Source organism: Ambystoma mexicanum, chromosome 7q, assembly GCF_040938575.1.
Source record: "Ambystoma mexicanum isolate Mex_15411 chromosome 7q, UKY_AmexF1_1, whole genome shotgun sequence".
In the NCBI taxonomy this organism is placed as follows: domain Eukaryota; kingdom Metazoa; phylum Chordata; class Amphibia; order Caudata; family Ambystomatidae; genus Ambystoma; species Ambystoma mexicanum.
Window position 1 is genome coordinate 751,880,033 of NC_090941.1, and position 17,665 is coordinate 751,897,697.

General features: G+C 45.6%; 1 protein-coding gene across 1 annotated transcript in view; it reads right to left on the reverse strand.

Annotated features, from left to right (window-relative positions):
* The window catches only part of ACAT1 (acetyl-CoA acetyltransferase 1), a 330,010-nt gene that overhangs the window by 21,604 nt on the left and 290,741 nt on the right, over positions 1-17,665 (reverse strand). The window lies entirely within an intron of this gene.

Here is a 17,665-nt window from a genome sequence, read left to right on the forward strand (position 1 = left end):
CTACTGGTCACATTCACAACGCACCTGAACAAGCCATTAATCTTAGACATAACTACTCTCCAGTAGCGTGCAATGACCGTACATCCCTCAGATCATGTGCCAATGCCCTGCCGGCCCCATCCCAAAGCGCGGGCCGTCCTGGCTAAGTGGCATTCATAAAATGAAGTTTGGTCGCGGACACAAACTCTATGCAGTATGTTGAATTGAATAAGTTGAAACTGAGCGCCTCAAGACCTTACAGACCTGCTCCCAAGTATTTTTCCACTCCCTCTCAGATTTCTAGCAACCCCAATCCCTTTCCCGCTTGCTCTTTACCTCCAGGTCCTTCCAGGGAGGATCTCGCTCCTCACTGCCTGGTAAATACAGGAGATGTGCGCCCCTCCAGCACCCTAGGTATCTCCCTTATATTGCAGCTAGTCGCTTAGTCAGCGCCCCATATGTTAAAAAGTGTCACTTCTAGATCCCATACCATGTGCTCCACTCCGCAAATGGCATCAGCCTTCCTCCCTTAAACAGATCCCCACTGTTCAACATCCCTTCTCCCTTAACCACACAACCCCCCCCCCCCACCCTATTACCCGTGGCAGCTTCAGGTCCACACTCCATGGTAGATCTACACTATATAATCCTGCAAAATGCATCCTCCCAAGTAGCTTTTTAAATACTGCCCGTATCGTCAGAAACACATTAGTCACCCCTCTGCCTTCTATCGTGTTCCACAACAGGTCCGTCCCTCGCTGAGACGCCTGAAGGGCCCACACCAATCATCTCAACAGCTCTCCCCTAGCGTCCACCCACGCCAACACTGCTTACATTGTGCCGCCATAGAGTGCATCTCAGTCAGGTAAATTGAGACCCCCTTATGAGTGTGGGCACCGCAGGGTCTCCAGCGATGCACTCCTCCCTGCATTCCACAACAGTACCCCAATTGTCTCATCCAGGATCTTGAGTAACACCCTCTTAATCACGTATGGAATATTAGTAAAATAGAGCAGCCTTGATAGTATTACCATTTTACAGAGAGCTACCCTCCCCATCAGTGATAACGGTAGCCTCTTCCAGAATTGGATTAAATCCCCCATCCCAGACAACGCCCTTCCCGTGTTATAAAACGTATCTTATATATCGTGACCAATTTGGATTCCCCTTCCCAGCATATCCCCCAGTCCAGGAGATCAGCGGGATTCTTGCTTCTGAGGCCTCCCAACAGAAACAAAAGAGACGTATCTTTATTCACCCAGAATCCCGAGAGTCTTTGGAAATTTCCTAGCACATCCAGCAACATTGGCATATTATCACGCAGATTCCCCACATACAGCAGCAGATCGTCTGCATATACCAGTTACATGCTGCACCCCTCTGCTGGTATCCCCGCTTCGCTCATCTCCTTTCTCAATAACTAGGCCAGCGGCTCCAGGGCCATGCAAAAAGAAATGGAGGAGATCAGGCATCCCTGGCGCGTGCCCCAACGTCCACTGATGGGATACCCAATCATTAGTGTTCACCGTTGCAACCGGATTGTTGCATAGCAGACTCAGTCAGTGGCAGATATTTGTCCCAAATCCGTAGGCCCCCCCCAACACTCTGAACAATCACTCCTATTCCAGAGAATCAAAGGCTTTCATCACATAAAAAGATGCCAACGCCATTTCCCCATCTAGATGTTTAACCTGGTCCATGATGTGATGCAAGCGACAAATGCTCATCATTGTATTTCGACCTCCAATGAATCTGCACTGGTCCGGGTGCACTATCGGAGCGATACCATCTAGTCTGGTAGCTAGGATCATCATTTTCATGTCCACATTTAATAATGAAATGGGATGATGGATGCATAGTCGAACGGATCCTTCCCTTCCTTTAATAAGACAGTTATAACCACCTCCCTCATCGAGGCAGGAAGAATCCCTATCCCGAATGCCTCAGTACACTTAAGTCATGGGATCAGCAGATCTGCGTACTTACTTTAAAATTCTACAGGGAAACCGTCATTTCCCTGAGACCTAGCCTTCTTCATCGACTGTAGCACCCCCCCAATTCCCTATATCGGCCTCCTCAATCGGCCACCATATCCCTTCCCTGAGATCTGCCACCAGGACAGGCAGCTGAACCAGTTCTAACAGCTCGTCAGCATCCTTTGGAGAGTATGCCCCCTCACTTGTGTATACATTCTGGTAAAAAGACAGACAGAAAAGCGTCATTAATCACTTCCTGAGTGCAAGTCAATTCCCCGTCTCTCTGGATTTGTATAATGGCATGTCGTGGTTACTCCCTATGTATCAGCCAAGCCAATAACCTCCCTGCCTTATCCCCCTTTCCCATGAATCTGCACAACCCGGCGGCTGCTCTCAAAGTTCAACAGCAAAGCCAGGGCCTTGCGAGGAGCGACCAGCGTAAGCAGGCACTTCCTTAGTCTGCCACCCCCCTCGCAGGTCTCTTTCTAAATCCACCACCTCCCTTTCGGTCCCCTTCAGCACATCCTGTAGTTCCCTCCTCATCCCTGCTACATTAGATATGCACCCCCAATCATTGCTTTGAGTGCCACCCATAGGGACCCTGCTATCTGTACCAATCCCTTGTTGAGCTAAAAGAAACGCCCCAATCTCCTCCCGCAACAGCCCCTTGAAACCTACAACCTCTAAAGCCTCGGCCGGCAAGCGCCACAACCTCACCAGGGGTTGCTGCCACAACCTCTGCAGCTGTGTTACCAAGGGGGAATGGTCCAATAGGGTACGGTTCAAGTACTCTGTTCAATCAAAAGAGTGGAAGTCCTCCATTCCCACAAGTATATATAATCTAGGCAGGAATGAGAACGATGTACCCCTGAAAAGTAGGAATATCCCAGTTCCTGGCCATGCGTCCCACGCCATAACTCAAGTCCAATCCCTCGACCACCTTTTGCAAAGCTGCCGCCTGTCGTTTCTGCAGCCTGCATGTCCTGGTACTATCTAACTCTGAATCCAACAGACAGATAAACCCCCCCCCCCCATATAAACAAGCCCTCCCTGTACCCGCCCACCAGATCCCCTGTGGGGAAATGATCCTTATCAATATTCCATGCATACGAGTTTACTACACACAGTTCTACCCTCCAGCGGTCCCACGAGAACTATTGTCCTCCCAACCTCGTCCATCAGGACCTTCTCTACCTTAAGAAGAACCCCCGAGGCCACCCAGATAGGCCACGCAGATCAGAAACCCTCTGGCATGGGACGAATAGGACAGTCCCACTACCGCACCCCCACTGTCGCCGAAGTGCTTCCAAAGCTTTCCGAACCATGTGGGTAACCTGAAGTAGTGCTACGTGAACCCCATGTCCATTAAGGAATCCACCCACTAGCTGACATTTGAGCCACTTTCCCAGCCCTCAGACATTCCACTTTCCAATCACCCCCATGCCTAGCCCACCATGCATTCACTGCAACTCGCCTCTCCCCATCCCCATCCCCATCCCCGAAACTCCTCCCTCCCTCCCTCCCTCCCTCCATCCATCCATCCCTCCATCCCTCCAGTCTGATCATATAGTCATCCCATCTACCTCCTCTTCCACTCCAGTGGATAGGAAACCATACTTTCGGAACCCCACCCCACCTGCGTGATCAAAGATGCATAGTAGCAGTGTCCTGCTACCCCTTCTGCCTTTCCCAATTATTCCATCCCCATCCTGGGCCCTGCCTCAGCATGCAATCCCTGCACCACCCCTGCCCCCCCCAATCACAAGCCGCTCTGTCTCCAGTCAGTGGGGCTCTTTGCCCCCCCCCCCATTCCCCACTGTTCTGGGTGCCACCCTGTGGACTACAGCTAGGCATTGTAGATCATCTTCCACCAAGCAAACTCTCTGGTCTACCTCCGTCACTCTTTTGCACACCTTACGGAGGTCCACCCGCACCAGTGACACGTCCACTCACACCTCCTTGATGCTCCCTTCTAGCGATGACCTGGTTGCCTGGATTGCCTCCACCACTGCATCCAGGGTGACTCCTCCCAAGATCCCCTTCTGTGTCCGCTGACACTCCTGAGACTCTGCCTCCGACCTCGGCTGCTTGTGTTTGGGATTATTGTACTTTTCAATTTTTTGTTGCCCCTTCACCATGGTTGATCCGGTCCCGATCTCTGTCACAGTTCCGTTCTTCTCGGAGGTCTCAGGCTGCTCAGTCCACCAATAGGGGAGCCACTTGCCCCTTCACCTGTACCTGGAATCCTCTGAGCTCTCCACTTCACCAGGCTCTGTGTTCACCTCCTCAATGCCACCTGTGGACTACGTGCCTCCTTTGCCTCCCAACATCCCCATGTTCTGGACTAGTTACACTGAGTAATTTCCCAAAGTTCCTACGGGGACCCTTCCCAAACCGTAGGACCTCACACCAAATTCCTGTGTATACAGCCCCTGCTGCTGGTCCTGCGGCCTCTCGTGGGGCCAGCACAGAAGGAAAATCACTATCAGCGACTTCAGTGAACTTCTTCATCCTCCTCTCACTCCTTTCCTACAGTGCTGCTGCTCAACTTGCCACTTCTCACCTTCCAGCTGCTCCCACACTGCCTTTCTGAATTTGCCCTCAAGAGGGTCAGGGGGGGTGTCTTACTGGTGACTTGTTGCTCCCACACGCACTAGCTAGCAACCACCATTCCCCGGCAACTCCAAGGGCTTTTCAGCCTCTGTCTGCGTAGCTGAGAGACCAGCCAGGGAGACTCTTTCCTGGCAGCTCTGTGCTTGGCAGCATTCAACCTGCATGCTGCTTAGGGTCCCTCTCCTGGAGCGTGTGCTCCAACACCCGCTCCTCAGGCAACTCACACACACATGACCCTTGGGTGCAATTTTTGCTCCATTTGTTAAGCCCCCAAAACATTTCTCTTGTTTGGCTCACCTCACCTGACTTTCCAGTGGAGCACAGCCTTCAGCTGCACTCCTCCTTGGCTCATTTGTTATGGGGAAATTGACATGTCCTTCAGGTTGTCAATACTGGGAAACTATGCTTACCTTAGTTCATAGACTGTTGCCATTTCTTGGTAACTTTTTATCTATGTGCCAAGTACCTTACAGTAAAAAGGCGCACATAGGGGTCCTTGTGTTTTATGGCCCTATCCACCCTCTAGGGATTTTTTTGTGTTTGTACAAGTGCCTAGGACAAACTGGTGGCAGCAGTTTAAAAGTATTTTTACTTTGTTTTTATGGACCATATCACGTTTATCGCTTTTGGCCCAAGCCTGTGACCCAAGACTGGCCAGTGCCACCAAGTCTTTTGACCATTTTGTCCCTTTGCCCTGCCCCAGGTCAAGAGACCTGGGTATTCCATATTTGTTCATGCAACCTCCCACGAAAACCCATCTTTCACGTGCTCCTGCAAATCGCGTGTGCTAGAGCCCAGGAAAAGGGTTGGGACTGTCTGGTCACAATCCACACTACTGGTGCCAGTATGTCTGGCAGGCCTGAATGACTGCAACCACCGTGGGACACGATGGAGAGCCAATTTTCCATTGGCTATCAGAGAATTGAGCGTGAACCGAATCTTGCATAAGAGAAGGGGCTCTGCATGCATTCCAGGTTGATCTACGGAGGTTCACACCGAACCTCATAAGGAACCAAGTATCCTTAACAAGAAAGCAGACTTGAGGAACCGCGAGTGACATGCTTGGAAAGTTCGTCACCCCGACACCGCTGTTCTCCCATCAGACCCCTGTTTCGTCATTGAACCAGGAAAGCCTGCAAGGGGGCTTCGCCCCTTTGGAGTGGTGGGAACAACTACTCTCAGCATCTCCTACTTACCCTCACAAAGAGTCATCGGAAGTGTTCCTGGGCCATCCAGTTAACTGACCAGCTCGGACTCAGGGTATTGCACAGGAATGACGCAGTCAAGTTATGACTCAAGACTTTGGGAATCGCTAGCTTGTGGTTCTGGGCCTTTGCTGCCAAAACTCATTGTCCTAGTTACTCTGGGTCACAATTTACGAGAGTGCGTCACGCCGCAAGCTTTTGCGGTCCTTGCATTGCCCTGCTGTGACCATCGCTGAAAGTGCCTGCAGTTCTTGCCTACTGTGCCCCGAGACGTGCTGCACCGGAACTATCCTCCTTTCTTCGAGAGCTGAGTAAAGGCTACTGTCCCGCCACGGATGATAGTCCTGTCTTGCAGCCGCTGAGAGCCGGAACATCCTAAAACTGCAGGATAAAACACCTACGAGCGGAGTGGGCTAGACTGCCAAAGTTTGGTCTCGACTGTGTTGAGGGTCGGTGTGTACTTTTCCTAATTAACTGGTGGCCCCCTGGTACACCCATCCCTTTTTACGCACGAGTATCCCACAAAAGATACTCACTTTGGCTGGGATAGCCTGCGCTCCCCAGCTATTCCCGAACACTGAAAGTCACTATCCATCACCTCTAGCTCCTTCCTGAGCAGCTACAGTCCCCTGTAGAGAATGCACAACTCTACATCAGTTCATGTTTAAGTGGGACAGCACCTTCCAGACAACACAGTGCAAATCAATTATGACATCACAACAGGAAAAGGAAAACCTGGGTAAAACACAAGCTGCATCACTCTTTTGTGAGAAGCAACCCATTCTTAACAAAGACATACCCAAGGCACAATCGTCAGAGGCACAGCCCAATAATGAAGTTAAACTTCTAAGAGATCTGGAGAAGTTACAAAAATGAGAGATCAGCAAATGGTGGGACTAATACTCTCCTCAAAACTACATTGATGTGGGACATATTCCTCGATGTCTACGTATCCTCACCACACCCTAGTTCGAAGAACAAGTCCCCGCCATGCTGCAAGAATGGGGAGAGTCCAGTAACACTTGCTTTGTCAACTTTCTGACTATTTTGATAAAATATGCCAGAATGGATCGACACAAAATTCTAGACAAAATACAGGAGGTTGAGGAACAGTTACAGAACCTAGAAGCGAGTGAAGAGGGCAGAAACATACGTATAGACATGAAAAAGGGATACAAAACGTTTGAGGAACACATTAAATTGCAAAAGCAGGGAAAATTCATTCGTGACAAAAATGTTTACGAGGAAGGGATAGTATTGACTTTTGTCAAACACTTCGATACCTTAAAAAGGCTCCCTATTCAACCATCTACCTCCACGAATATCAGTTGCACAGAATCATCATCCTCAGATGTCAACACAACTGAAATCGAGTGTGAACAACCCTCCAGAATATTTAATTTTTTTTAGAAGAAATGAGGATGCTCGGCACGGGAGGCAGACTAAACAATGGCAAAAAAACAAGGGGCAGAGGACGTGGCAAATCATCGGGCCAAAGAGGTAGAAAAAAAAATCACGTCGGGGAAGGCGCTGCATCAACAGCAAATGTGGACAAAGCTGAGCGCTTAACACGCTCTGGAACAAAGAAAGAAATAAATCATACAACTTCGGAATAATCAGATTTGTCCATTATTAACCTTTACACACGTGCTTACCCCAGTAGAAACTCAAGTTTTACAACTGGGCTTGAATCCATGTATAACTATGCTAAAACCCATATTGATTATGACAAATACATGCGAAAAATCAGACTACTTTTTTTTGCCATGTACCCACCAAAACCCAAGCCAAAAGGTTTGCAACCCAGGACATACTGATGTCTCGATCTAGGATACCCTCACTCTACATAACCTTGAGGATTTGGAACTCGGAAGAAAAACACAGATTGTGTTATTATTTTGGACCAAGAATATGAACCAATGAATGTTGACACCAGCTGGCCAGGTAAAACTGAGCTTAAGGTTAAATCCCAATTCAACCCTATGTTTAATCCGGGAGGCCATGTAGAGGCTTTCCAAAACCTGGTTATCAATGACCTTAAAAAGATTAGGAAAAAATGGGCTCCATTGAGAACAAACGTAGCCCCGTTACAACAACGCACAGTGAAACAACTAGGTGCAATGACGGATTATATCAAACCGTCAGACAAGGGGACCAACATAGTCATTATGAACCGAGATGACTACATCAAGGAGGCCCAAAGACAATTAATGGGCAAAAATTTCTATGCTAAATTACAGGATGACCCCTCACAGGCCATGAGTAAGTATGTGAACCTTTACAAACCTGGAAGGAGAGAGACTTGTTAGATGAAGACATCTGTACATTCATCCTAAATTCCTTATTATTCCAACAATTTATTTTCTGCCTAAAGTCCATAAGAGCATGACTAAACCCCCAGGCAGACCAATAGTAACAATATGTGGGGCACTGTTGGAAAAGGTCCCACAATTTGTTCATGACATTGGTTTCTTTTGTGACTACCAAGAGATACCAAAGACTTCTTGAGTAGGATAGAAGGTATACCATGGGAATCGTCTTACTTACTAACAATGGCTGTAGTCTCCCTCTATACATCAGTTAGACACTCTGATGGCCTTAACGCATGCAAGCACTTTTTGTATACCAGGTCTATGAATTGACACCAACATGGGCTCATATTAGAGATGATTAAACTCTGCTTGACTAACAACTGCTTTCTTTTTAACAAGGTTTTTCATCCAACTCCAAGGCACTGCTATGGGTACCAGGTTTGCCCCTTTGTATGCGAATTTGACAATGGGTTGATGGGAGAAGTTTGTTGTCTGGCATCCCAGAAATAGCAAACATGCAGAAAAAATTGCTTTGTGGCTACGTTACATTGATGGTCTATTTGTAATCTGGGACGGCACCGATTTGGAATGGCTTGATTTTGTTAGTTCATTAGTGTTCAGTACATTAAGTCTGCAATTTACTGAGAGTCACAGTAAGACACACATAATATTTTTGGACATTGCAGTCACTGTGGCCCAAGGCAAACTCACTACCAGTTTATACAGGAAGCCTACCAGTTCAAATATACCACTACATGCGAAGAGAAGCCATCCCACAGATCTAAAGTAGAGTATCCCCTATGGGGAATTTATTTGCATCCGGAGAAACTGTTCAAACATTAACACTTTTGACAGCGAATGTGCCTTAATGGCTCGAAGGTTTAAAAATTGAGGTTATCCTAAAAAAGTACGAGAGAGCCTTTTTAAAAGCTAGAGACATAGATCGTTCTCTACTACTGGTTTCCAATATTGTACAAGCCAAGACTACAGACACCCAGATGCACGTCTCATCTTGACCTAGGGTCAGGGACCTCATTTCACCAAAATGCCAGGGGTAGTGGAAGGGACCTCACACGAGCCTGGACCCCTGATGACATCACAGGAAGTGATGTCATTTGACCCCACCCCAAAGTGATATCGCGGGAAGTGATGGAACACAACCTTTCACCCGTTGACAAAACAGGAAGGGCATCACATAGCATTGTACACTACGAAAAATATGGTGATATCACTATAATGCAATGTACATTTCATACAAGAATGAATCGCCATATGTATCATTAAGATCAGTGTGTAGAGGCCCATATTACCAAATTACTGTGAATGCAAACAGACGTCCATGACCAAATGATAATGATGTGTTATTATATTGCACTTACGCTTAAGTGCTTTATATAGAAAAAATATGCACCCAATATCACCCAACCTGTGTTGGTGCTCATATATCGACCTCAGAAGGATGAATGGCTGAGTTGAGGCGTTTAAGAACAGATTTAATCAGTGACTCACCCCCTGAAGTGTGCCTGAAATAAACCTTTAATGAGTCTAGCAATTCCAGAAAGACACATTTGGTATTCCCATTTTCTTATTTAGAGTCAGTGCTGAAAGTGTTACGGCACTCCTGTTCTTATTTTTCCTTTTTTTAAAGGGCCTGAACAAAAAAAAGCCACTCCAGAAGTAAAGAGCTACATGGTGCTGGCCACAGCCCAGGAAGTTGCATTTAAAAAAGAAAATTATTATTATTATTTTTTTTTTTTAAGAGGTCGCAAGGAAGACCTCAGAGGTCGCAGTTGCAACCTCTGGCGACCCCTAAATGACGTCCCTGCCTGCAGTAATGGTGCCCAGAATATCCACCAGGCAATACAGAAACATTGGCATGTACTTAAACTAGATGAACACCTGAGCGATATTCTGGCTGCAAAAGTGAATATCACATTCCGCAGGTCAACTTCATACCCAGTTTCAGGAGTCCTCTTTATGACCAATTGGGGGCCAGTTGGATAAACATTAAAAAACTGGGCTTCCAAAAATGTTCAAAATGTAAAGCATGCATGTATGATGCCAGTACCATCTGTTATCTACATCCCATTTTAGGAGAGAACATTAAGATTTTGTCTAGGATCACATGTGAAACTGAGTATGTGGTGTACGTGTTAAACTGCCCATGTAACAAATGGTATGTCGGGAGTACAAAAGGTAAACTAAAATTGAGAGTGCTACAGCATATCGGGGCAATTAAAAATGCTGATCCGACATATCAGATGGCCCTACAGTTTAAGAATGAACATGGTGGAAAACTGGAGGGATTCACGTTCTTTGGAATACATACAGTTGCCAAATCACTTAGCGGTGGTAACCGCAAGCTCACTTTGAGACAGTTGGAAACTAGATGTATTTTGGACCTTGAGACAAAAAACCCAGGGGACATAACCTTGATGAGTTATATACGTTCCTGGGTACATGAGGTCCTTTGCATACCCCTCCTTTGAACTGTGTGTATTAGATTTTATATGCATCTTATCCAAGTTACCCACCATATGAATATATCGGCCATCACTTTTGTTCTATAATGCTGAGGCGCTCCCAATATCTCTACGTTCGAGTACTTTTGATCACTGGCTCTTTTTGACATTCAAACTGTTGTCAACATATATGAAATCATGCATCTAGTTGCTTTTTTTTTTTAGATGGTGTTTTTTGAATATTTTTTGCATTTTGTAAGTTTGTTCAGGTTTTGGGACTTATTATAAGTGACCCTTTTGACACAGATTTTTTGACATATCTTATTCTGCCTTTCCTACCATATTCAAGAGAATCCACATAGTGGTTCTGCATATAGGTATTTTAAATTTTATCCATATCATTGATTTTAATGATGTATCAAGTTGGGCTTGCATTCAACAAATATGAATAGGCATGTTATTAATATGTATACATTATGCACTAGGCACTAGAGGAGAGCAACATTTGCACGCACTATGCACTTTACTAAAAGGTGGTACACCTTTCTTTCCATAACAGCCCACGCAGGCACTCAAGGCTCTGAATAATGCACTAAAGGGATACTTTCCCATTTAATATGATGAGGGCACAGGTTGCCACACATACTAAACCAATGATCTTTACACTATTGCTAGAGTTGTATGCATGGACGGAGAGCACTATGCACTTTATTTCTGCTGCTATGTAAATCACTGCTGCTTTGATGTTTTTTGCACATATATTCATATTGTTACTCTTGCATATTTGCACTGCCTTAAAATGGGAAACATTACTATTGAGTCCCTTTGAAGCTTGCCCATGTTTGAAGGTTTCCTTAGCAGACAATGAAACTTCTTGTTGCATCACACATAGAGGTATAGCTTTCATCCACTAGAGATGATACACGCAGGTCCGCACCACGTTGCCATTGTTTGGTCTGATCATTCAAGTTTTTTTCCATCTCGCTAAAACTGCCTTTATTTTTATAAAGTAATTAATTGCAGCAGACAAGCCCTTGTACTTACAAAGTGTTAATTTACATAACTCATGCACAGATCCAGCATGCAACAGACGTGCGCTTGTCTCGTATGCGGTTTTATTTATAATGGCGACAGCCAAACCCCCATCCGTTTGCTCTGCAACAGTGCATTTCTGGAAATCTGTTTTAGTAATGCATTTCATTTTTTGTAAATGCTAACTATATGCACTAACCTATGGGGATTATACACTATTGTAGTGTGATAAGATGGCAGATTGCTAAAACATGGAGAAAGCGGTCAATAGCAGGTAGACACTCTCCATATTATCAGAGTTGTCAAGGTTTAAATTGCAGTCCATCTGTGTCAATTATAACCTACGTGACCAAGCAGTTGGTATACCGCGAAACGTGCCGTTTTTATCCAGGTTGTTCCTTTTTTCCTGCCGCACATACACTAAAAGAAATTCTGTGCTGCCAGGATCCAAAGTGGTGTTTTTTTCCCCTTTTATTGCTGCAAGGACACTTGTACCCCACAGCTGCTCTCTGGAGCGCACTCCATTAGCTGCTTTTTTCAAAAGCTTCTTCTCAGAAAATATATATAGTGAATAGGCGTGCATGGTAATTGTTTTCTTGATAACTGTAGTTTGTGTTTTTGTTATAAAGGCCTATAATAAATGTATTTTTGATATACAGCTGGATGGGAAATCTGTGGAGTTTTACTGTGTCTACTCATTGTGGGCTTCCGATCAGTCTCAACCCTCCTGACATTTAGTCTTGACCGCCTGCCAAGCTACCGTAGATTGGTCTGGTTTGTCCAGAAGGTTCCCCTGTTCCACTAAACTAAGGTGGCCTCCTAACTTCTACCCACCAGGTCAGAGTTTGGAAATCCATCTTAACAAAGACGTTCTCCTGCCTGGGGGTTTCTCAGCGAGGGCTCCAGTCACCACAGGCAGTTGCCGCTCTCCGGTGCCTCGCGGTTGCCTCCGACTCCTGCGCTGCCATAGGCGACAGCCCGCACTGCCTCTCAGGCTGATCCCCAGCACAGCTTCCCCAGCAGGCTCGGCTACCCGATCGGCCCAGTCACTCATAAGGGGTTAAACAACCAAAGTAAGACTAAGAACTGGAGCAATATAAAGAAACATTCCATTGACCAGGTGAAATTAGGAAAAGAGACAGACATTTGAGAAAACCAGAAATAATGAAACTCAAAGACCAAGAACACTGAATAAGAGGAATATACAAAGTCATCAGAAAGGGGGACCAGGGAGTTGGAAAAGTCCCATAAAGGAAAAGAAAAAGTGGATACAGAAGATAACCAAAAACGATCTAAGAATTATATATCAAGGCTGGGGAAGCCTTGCCAGGAGAAGGGAGTCATTCTCCTGGGCGTAATTTGTTTCTTTGTGGTAGGGGCTGTGCAGCCTAATTTTGGACAGAGAACAGACGGTTTACTTTGGACTTCACAACTGACGACGTGCACCTTAGTTAGTTCCGTTAGGCAGGGAAATCCACAGATGTAGGGACAGTGAGGCCTTCTACTTATTATTTCAATAAAATATCCATAGAAATGATAAAAACCGGTCTGTCTTCTCCTGACAACCTCCAACGCAGATAATTCAACTAGCATGTGATATTACTGCACAATACTCAATAATAAACAAATATACATTCACCATAGGTTCTTAAAATGCATTAAAAATTCAAATAACTTATGCAACACAGGAATTAAGTAAATTAATGCAGTAAAGATGGAACCAAGTCACCAGAGAATGCTCCTAACTTCAGCAGTTTAATCCCCAAGAGGAATGGGGCCTTGTGTCCAAAAGTCACAGGAGCCACAATGATTCTCCCCAGAATGTAATCTCTGTATGCAAGTTCTAGTTTTACTCATGTTGGCGATTGTTCAGTGAAGATATTAAGGATACAAAATACTTAGTAAACGTGTTTATCTTTCAGAAAACACTACCCAGGCTCAACATACAAAAAGCATTCATATGAAAGATTAAGAATGAATGGGACTGGTTTGCTGGTCAGTCCACCGGTTGGTCCAGGGACACTTACGGAAGGCTCAGGACTGCTGGATTCTTGAGAAGGCATGGAAGATGGTTGGTTCCACTAGCCTAAGGACTGAAGCATGGCTCAGTCATCGGAGATCAGGTAGTTCAACAGGGCTTCACCGGGCCAGACACAGGAAATGATACCAGGCCTCTTCTTCGGATCTTCAGTTGGCTGTTCATCTATAATTGGATAATTGGTTCCAACGCAGATCTGAAGAAATGGCTGCAGGAGTGCTCCGCTTATCCAAAATCCAGACTGAAGCCCAAGCCCACCAATGGGAAGGATCTGCACCAAACAGCTACTAGTTGTCCAATCAGAGACAACTATTGGTTTCACTCATACCCCACACCTATACTCTCTAGCACCACAGACGTGGAATAGGACTAGACTGACAATCGCGTGCGCGTGTACACTAGCACTAGCCTGCGAAAGCAGCATCTTCCCCGGGCAAATCCATGACCTGATGTGGGATTTCCTGACCTGGCAATGCAGGAAAGAGGCCAAACTACAATATTTCAGGGCACTATCCACGTTTATTAGCCATATCCAGTAAATGCTAATATGCACACTAAAAATAACACAAATTGTAATATATCTGCTGTCACCAGCAAAAATACCAAGTGTAAAAAGCTAGGGTGGTACAATATGTGCAAGGTTAAAAAGTTACAAAAAAGTGAAGATAAGAGAAACATAGTACTGATAGTCTGAAGGACTGATCAGCTGCGCCATGACAAATGAGCAAAAGGGAAAGAAAGCTGAACGTTTTACTTTCCTCCAAAAAGCCAGAGCTGTTCCTGAAACAAAGCAACAAGATAGGGGGTCCAAAGAAACTATGGAGGGAAAGTTGCGAAAAGAGAAATCTTTCCTAACATGGATTTTAGTTTATGCAATAAGAGAGCACAGGGGTCTGACATCCCAACATTTAGCTTAAAACCCTATGTACCGACAGAGTGCTTGGCAAATTTTGCAACAAAATAGATCATACATGTGACCAAGGGCTGGATATCAGAGAGGCTAAAAAGAAAGTATTTCTCTTGGTCAAACTGTTGGCTATCCACTGCATTAAAAACCACATAATAAAGTCTGGTAAAAAAAAAAGGAAGTTGGGCATGAAGGGTACAGTTGGATGGGCTTATTTGTGAAGTGCCTAGGTCATTTGGTTGACTACAACATATGGACAAAATAAATACAGACGTAACCCTCAATACCAGATTCCTCTTACAGGTATAAGAATGAAAGTAGGTGAAAGATGTTTTAACTGCTGAATATTTTAGGACAAAAGCACCACTTTAAGTGGGCATTTGAAAGTATGCCACACAATGCGGGTCCCAACAGAATGTATCTAGACAATTGACCTTTACAAACTGCCCTTGAAAATCAAGCCTTTGTAGCATGTCCAAGCTGTAAATACAAGGAAACATCAACTAATGGATGTGCCAGAATTATAAAAATTCTCCCCCGAAAAATGATATACCCATAATGTTCCTAAATAAACAATTAGCAAAGCTGCACAAACTCTAGTTCACAGAGTGGCCGAAAGAGTGGGCCAGGGGGTTTGACAGGCATATCTCACTTACACAGGTAGTGTGGGGCTGTGGTATGCAGGAGCAAGGTCTTTGCACTCGCTGCCCTCACTATGTAGTAGAGAAAGCACTGTTTGATGGCATGTGGTAGCTTTATTCATACAGTGAGAACAAAGTAGTATATGTGCCCGACGTGGTACCAAAAATGGATTTTGTTCATGAAATAAAAGTAACAAAACATTTCTGCCACTTTCCAGCATTGCTTGTGTCCAGTGGAGATATTTTTTTTGGGTGGAGATCCATATATCATTTTTTTTTCTTTTAAAGCACAGTCCAGTCAATGGATCATAACTAAATTAGGTTCTTTCCAAGTTCTGTTGCTTATTGGTGAATGTTGAATAACAAAACAAAAACAGCATTTATGTCACTTACTGGCTTATTGGGGAGAGGGAAGAAAAACTCAGTGAAAGGCACAAAGGGGGCAAAGTGCAATAAGGGGGGGATGCAAAAAAGGGGGTGGGGTGGGCAAGGGTGAGCCAAAAAGCAATGAAGGGTCTGCCAGGAAGGATCATATATAGGATACACATGTCACATCTGGACCAACACCTCCAGTAGGGGTTTCTACAAGGACAAACCTAAATTCTCAGTGTTAAAAAGAGTTGGCAAAAATAACTGAATTGTGGTCAGGAGGGTTGTGCACCAAAAAACATGCAAGGGTATCTTGGAAAGCTTCAAAAAGGTCCAAAGCAAAGATTCATTCCGTTTTCATATGGGCTGGTTCCAGGTCTTCCCCAGCAGCTTGATATAAAAGCAGATTAGGTATGTGCAGTGTGCCCCAAATTAATTCCAAGATAAATGTATTCTTCTTGCTCTTTCATGGCACAAGCAAAGTCTCTCGACTCAAAGCCTCCTTGGCAATATTCTTGTGCCGTTCGTGTACAATGGACAGCCCACCGCCTGAGTCTCAAGTCTGCATTTTGATTCTTTAATTGGCGTCATGCTGGAGCTGCCTTTAAACTAAAACCTGGCGCCATAGTAAGACAGAGGGCCACCTTACAGTGTACTTTATAAGCCTTTCGCATCTCCCTCAAACTGGGTCCTGGTTCTCAATCCTTCCAACCCAAACTACTCCAAGTCTTGCCCCAAGTTTTGTTCTAAGGGACCTTCCTTTTTCCTTCTATGTATCCTGGTGCTTCTAATGCACATCTTCGATGCTTTGTCTCAGGCTCATTCCTCCACCAATTCCAGGAACAAGCCATCTCCTCGCCCTCCTCTTAATCTCCTACTCATGCTGACTCTCCACCTTTCTCTAATAGTCTCCTCACGACTTTCTCTTTGGGAACCTCCTTTTAACTTCTCGCACCACCACCACCTAAAACATCCCTTTATCCAGAGTTAGCCTTGCCATCTGTTGCCACTCTCTGGGTCCTTCTCCCTGCAGCCTCTTGGGCTGCTGTCTCTGCAAAGCCTCTTGGTCTCAGGATCTCGCTCACCCCCCTGACCCAGCCCACTAGGCCTCCCTAAATCTACTAGGCCTTGCGCTCTCCCGCCTGGCCATTCCCCTCTGGGCCCCATCCTCTCAAACAACCTTGGTCTCTCCTCCAGCCATCATCCCTCTTCCTTGCCGCAGCCTCCTGGTTCTCTCCTCGGGTCCTCCTGTCTCTTTTGCTCAGCTTTTCAGCCATCAGCAAATGAGCTCCTTCTCCAACCTACACAGCCTTCCGTCACAGGCAGATTGGTCCATGGGCCCTGTCTCTGGGGATAGCTCGCAGCTTTAATGTGGGACTTGGTGCTAGTCAAACTCTCTGCTTCGGAGGTCTTCTTTCTGCTTGCCATAGACTGAGCCTGCCCTCTCCGAAGACTGCCTTAGCCTGTCAGTCCTTTTGGGCATATGTGTGGCGACCTAGTAAGGAGATTAGTTAACTGCTCCAGCCTGGTCTTAGTTTGCGTCCTGCTGCATCCCCTTGTGGTTCCACTGAGGGAGTGGATAAAGGCTTAATCTGTCATTTTGGATGGGATATTTGCACGTGTGCAAAGACGCTTGCAGGCTAGTAGGCTCTGCAGGACAAAGTCCTTATTAATCTGTCCCCTGAAAGGGACAGGAGCTTCTAAGGTGGCAATGGGACTAGCATGCTGCTTGGCATGGAGCAGGTATCCAGGGAATTCTACCCAAACCACACGCTTCCCTTTGCTTGTTTGTTGCGATGCTCAGTCTCCTTCCCTTAGCGAACCCACCATCTACAAGTAAGGTCAGGATGTGGATTTAAGCAAGACGATTGGCAAAGAGCAGGAGGAGAGGAGCCAAAAGGAAAGAGGAGAAGGAGGCAACATGCAGGAAAGAGGCAAATGTGAGTCAAGTGAAGAGGCCATCGTACACTAACCAAGCTATTCCCCTCAGTCAACATTTTCTTGGCAGATTCCACCATTAATGGCCAGGGGATGGCAAACAATAACCATGTATAAAATATTTGCTTCCAACAAGAATGGGTAAGGAGACAATATTATTAGCCCAGGCCATGTTCTGTCAAGCAACAGTGAT